Genomic DNA, 6,000 nt, shown 5'->3' with positions numbered 1-6,000 from the left:
CAAGGCAATGCTCAGCCCATCTGCCAGGCTGCTGCACCACGCTGCGGACAAAAGGAGACTCCTGACAAAGAAATATCTCATGTAACTACTCTGACAGCCTTTGGATAGTTAGAGAGGTTTCAAAAAAAGCTTTCTTAAAATTCAGTCTTTCAGAAAGGGAGGTTATAATATGGGTCTGTCCTCACCAAGGAACTGCTACTCAGCAAAGCTCCTTTTCTATCAGCTTTCTGTCTCTTTCCCCGACACAACCTCTTTCACAGGGAAGACACTGTCAAAACCACAGGACATATGCTGGGACCATATGTTCGTAAGGCTGTGAATTTTTTCTAATAGTTCCTGAGTCTAGATCTGGATCAGCTTGGTTCTGTCTAAAACTTGTGTCCTTTTCTATGTGATGTTCTCATGAAAAGACTCAGGAATAAACAACTAGAATGGATCCACTCCTATGTGCAGAGGTAAACAGACGAAGGTATTTTGGGTGTATACCACCTAGTCTGAATGTAACTGTCTGAAAGTTGGCTTATAGCCTAAACAAGTGTGCAGATTTGCTCTGTAGATGGTAGGAAGAGAATGACACCCTGAGAAACCGATCCTGTTTCTCTTGGACAGCCATCTTAGGCAGAGACAAATGGTCCTGGGAGGTATTTCTCTCTCCAGTGACCACAACAGAAACCAAGACATCTTGCAGGTCGGCAGATGTAAAAGCTATTTGTAATGAAATATCACAAATATTTTAGCTGATATTGGGGTCAGGGAAAGCATCTATTCTGCTTATCATTTCACTTTTTGTCCATACAGAGAGTATTACATCACCGTGCCAGACATATTGTATTGGCTGATTCCTGATGGGAGTTGCTGGGGCTGACTGTTCCTGCTTTGGAAGAGAATGTATTCACATTTTTGGATGAAGCAGTGATGGAGCTGGTTAAAAAAAAGTGTGTGAAGTGTCAAGGTTTCGGATCAGATGAAGGATCTGGACTTCAGGAAACTCACCAAATCCACCCAGAGGGAAAACTTAAGCAAAAAGTAGCACTCACACTGTGAAACAGATGCCAGCTTTTGGAACAGGGCCGGCAAAGGACAACAAATATAAAATTATGCAAGACAGCATCTAATGGGTGATGGACAGTTGCTTTCTGGTAGCTGAATGTGCAGTGTTTCTGCAGCACTACTTAGTCACTAGTGGTCTCTTCTCATTACCGAGCAAAGTGAGCATTAGTGTTGCCGTGTTCTGTGATCCAAGGAAGGAGACGTTATAATATTCATCCTTCTCAAACAACAAACATGAGATGCATTACAAAATCAGTGAGTTCAAGTCAAATTACAGCAACTTACACTCCACAGTGAAGTGTTGTTGTATCCCACTATATGAGCTGAAGGGAGGTAGATCCCCATGGCAAAATTGGGGGCTCTTTAGTTCATTCTCATGCTGATCCCCCACATCTTCCTTCCCTGAGCACTTCTGGTCAGATCTGAAGCAATAAGGACTTTCCATTGGAGTTAGAAGAGGGGTACATCTCATTACAGGCACTAGGAGAATGATGGTAAGAACTGCAGAAGGAAAGGAGAGGAGTTAAGTTGTGTGGAGCCCACTGAGGAGAGATGGACACATAGGAAGAGTTTTCAGAATTTAAGATTATACCAAAAACAACAGTGGTGAGACTCATCTCACCTCACTTCAGGTATCTAATCATCTGGTTTGATTTACATTTTTACTTTAGAGTAAGATGAATCATATTCTAGAAGCATCCCTTTCTCTCCACTGACTGTAGTCAGTGTCTGGTGCAGATGAAGTTGTCTGAGCTGCAGCTCAATGTGTCTCGCGAGCTGGATCTGGCCCCATACGAGTGAGAGTAAATCTGCCTGTGCAAATCCCAGTTTGAGCATTTGGGTATTACTTCCTCTTTCAGTGCAACCTGCCTGAATAGCCATTACTACACTCCCAGCAGACTAATTATTACAAAAATTCTCTGTCATTGCTTTGCAACGGTCCATAGCTTAACTAATTTAAAAATGCAAATGAATGCTAAATTGCAGTTGAATCTGAACCATCTCCTTCTCCCTCTCTCTTTCTTTCTTTCTTATTTTTCTTTTTTTTTGTTTTTTTTGTTTTTGTACTGGAAAAGGAAGATACAGCAGACGTTAAATGCTGATGGTAGAAATCAATCTTCCAAATTTGAGGTAATTTTGAATTAGGTCCCAGTTCCAGGGATAGTGACGTCATCAGAGTTGCTCAATTGATCCACAATTTGAGGAGAAACAGCTTGGACTTGATCCTCCCTTTGTTGTTACAGAGAGACATAAATACTGCAGTCTTCAGCTCTTCTCACTGTTAAGCTTTCATACTCAGATGATCTCAGATGTTAGGAAAAGGCATTTAGGAAGAACATAAGCAAATGTATGGCTAAAACACATCACCTTGTACTGCTGCTGTCCTGATGTGTGAAGTCAGAGCTCAGGTTTGCAATCACTCATGGGTAATGTGCTGATGTGGTTGTGAAGAATCTACTGAAGGGGTGTTACTTTTTTAGCCTCTGTAACTAGCTTGTTGATACTAGTTAAACTGTTGGTACATTCAGACTCTACAGCACTGGTCAATGTTTTCTTGTCATCTCATGGTTTCCATTTGTCTTTACCTATTTACATTAACTTTTCTCTGAGAGAGTAACTCCTTTGAGCAAGAGGCTATGCCAGAACTACTTATTCGAGAGGGACATGAACAATATCTAGCACCATGATATGTGGTCTTCAGCTGCAAGATCACTTAGCTAATAGTAATAACCATTCATAGACAATCTTGTTGCTTTCCTAATGCCAGCACTGCACTGTGACATCATAACTGGGATTGAATGTTTGGGAATGGGACTCTTGAATATTTAGAGAGCCATTGATAGGCTCGAAGTTAAGTATTGAGACTGCTTCCCTCCATGGACAGCATATGACACAAGAGTCTGGTAATCCAACCTGTTTACCACTCTCTTGACGGTAGATCCCATTGTGATGTAGCTGGGTTAGGTACCCAGAGAAGAATACCTGAAACTCCAGACACCACCGTGTCCATTGATCTTGTACAATCCCATGATGTTTGCTGGGCTGATGTGTGACGGGAGGTAAACACGGTTCTTTGAAGCCGTGAATCTCCCTGCCACCCCAAAGCAGACACTCGCTCACAGGCAGACACATCTCCCCGCTCAGATCAGCACAGTGTGTGTGGGAGGGACTAGTTTTTAATTAGGATTCAAGCATCACAATGATAGAGTCCTCCTAATCCTCTGCAAAGGTGCGTGGTTAATCAAACTGTAATGCCTCAGGCTCTGGACAGTTTTATTTACCATCAGCTTAGTGCCAAATCGCCCGGGATGTGCTTTTACTGGGTCAGGGTGTGCAGCAAGCTTCCAGCCCTTGCACAGTGGGAATGTGGCTGCTCCTGGTTGTAAGGCAGATGTAGCTGTTACCTTGCCTAATATGGCCTCTGAATAACTGCTGGAGGGAAGAGGAGCCCTTGGCCTTTTCTCTGGCCTGGGTGCAAAAGTGCTTGCAAGAAAGCACTGATAATTTTCTGTGTAGACTAACAGAATTCCAAGAGGAAGCAAGGGGGAAAGGGGAATAAGAAAGTTATTCTATCCTGCATGTGTCCAGAGGGAGATTCTTATACCTTGGGTTACCTCAGAGATTGTATCTAGATGTTAGCTGTGTTGGCCCAAGGTTTGCTGGCTCTCTGTTTCCTGGAAGCATGGCAACCCATGTTTCCAAAAATTATTGTTTAGTTGGGTTTTGTTTTAGTAGTGCTCTATTTTCTTGTATTCTTGAGGGAGAGGGCAAGTAATTGTTGAAAAAATGAGTCTCTAGCTACAAGCTGGTAGTTTTTGTAAAATAAGATAGAACATTTTGAGGTCTTCCTGTATATGTCTGTTGAAGCCCTCAGGAGTATCATGGCAACTAGTGAAGGTATGGCCTTGAGAATTTTCCAAGACACACTGGCCTTATGTCCAGATGTAAGGTGACAGAGGAGCTGTTATCCAGGCTGCAGAAGTCCTAAGAGCCAGTCATACGTGTGTTAGAGATATGCATTATCAGTAATGCTTTCATAGGAACCTTTATAGCCACATATGACAGTCTTAATTTTGGATGCATATACAAGATCAAATCCTGATCTTGATGGCACTGGTGTAAAACTGAAATGTATTATTATATTAATTTCAAAGTAAGCTCTAGGCTTTAGTAATGGCAACAGAATCTGACCAAGGATCCCTTCAGGATAAAAAGAGAAATTTTACCCTTCACAGTCAAAGGGTATGAGGAAGAAAACCTTGTATGCTGCCACAGTCCCTCAGTATATGGGCCAGGGTCCTGCAGATCCATATGTGTCTTCTCCACGTGTCCTTATGTTTGTGCTTGTGAGACAGTCTGTCTCCATGAGTCACAATAATTTCTCCCTTCGTGCATGGCTCTGCCTTTTCAGCATATATAGATAGCTGTGCCTAAAGCTATGTGAACATAACCACCCATCAGCATGCTCTGAATCCATCCCTGGAGCGTAAAATATTACAACTCTTATGCCTCCGAGTCTGGTTTAGGGGAGAAAGACTGAAACGTAATCCCCTCTGTGGGCTGTGTCAGAATCCCATATACATGTGTTTGCATCAACACAGTCACACACAAATACATATACATACGTATTTTTGTGTTTCCTTGTTATCTGAGGGTGGTTTTTCTGTGATTCTGTGTTAGTGGGCCCAAAAGCAGCATTAAAGATTAATCCAGTTTAATTTCAGCTATAAAGTACATCGCAGTCACGAGAGGCTTGCCATCAGTGTTAGAGGACGTTAAGTATTTGGAGGTTTTTTTAGGTGCAAGATAATAATGTTCTGGTGTAAATGTTTTATAATTATTTCATGAATTATTCACAGTTAACTTGATAACCCAACTTTTTATGGGATATGGTCTCTAGAGTGCACAGAGGGAGGGAAAATGTAAAAATAAATAAATGTGAAGACAGGACCCAGCTGCAACAATAAGAAAGCACTGATTTATTTTCTGTCTGCACTGAAGGATGGTTTCATTCCTTTGTTTATATTTTGTGGTGATGAGCCTCAGAATGTAAGTGTATAAGGTTATTTTCTATATATATAGAAGGAAAAGAAAAACTGGGAAAGAATTCATCCCTTCACTTTTTTTTTTAAATCTGAAAGCGATGTTTGAGTTATTTCACCTATTGTTGTGGAGCTCAGAGGTTTGATTATGGCTGATACGATTTCCATCTAGTGAAGCATTAGTGAAAAAGAGCACGGATTTTTCTTTATGCATATTTCTGTGCCTTTTTTTCTGCCTCCTCCCCTCTACCCTTCCCCTGTGTCCTTATCCCCTCTTCTTTCATCCTTATTTGCATTCCATTTCTTTATTAATTTTCCTTTCCCCACCCCTCCCTTTTCAGTTCCTGTCTCTCTTCCTCTAGGCTTGTCTGTTTTTCCTCTCACTTCTCTCTGATTCTTTCATCATTTCTCATCTTTCAGTGTTTTTTTCTGTCTACACTTCCATGTTTGTTCCTTCTACTCCTAACAGGATCTCAATGCTGTCTGCTGGAGTCCATGAGCTCTAACCCAAACCAGCTGGAGAAAGAATCAGTCCCATAAAGAATTCTTGCAATTTAGTGGAACATTGTGGCAGCTTCTAGAAGGAGAGTGTTGAAACCCACACCTGGACATCCATTCTGAACATGTCACACTTTGATAACGAGATAGAACTGGAAAGAAATGCGGTAACTTCCTTGCCATACCCCAGAGATTGAGATCTCAAAATATCCAACAAGGGACTGAAGAAGTCTCCCAACTTTCAAAATCCAAATGGAGAAGAGAACATGGTACGTGACATTTAATCCCAGTGTGAGCAAAGGCTGCCCTCGTACTCAGGGAAACATCTGCTAATACAGGACTGAGACCTCCGTGAGCTGTCTAGGACAAATGTCTCCTCTGTGGAAATCAGAAGCTTGGGACAAACTCC

Source organism: Apaloderma vittatum, unplaced genomic scaffold (genome assembly GCF_000703405.1).
Source record: "Apaloderma vittatum isolate BGI_N311 unplaced genomic scaffold, ASM70340v1 scaffold2306, whole genome shotgun sequence".
NCBI classification, from domain to species: Eukaryota; Metazoa; Chordata; class Aves; order Trogoniformes; family Trogonidae; genus Apaloderma; species Apaloderma vittatum.
This window is presented reverse-complemented; position numbering follows the sequence as displayed.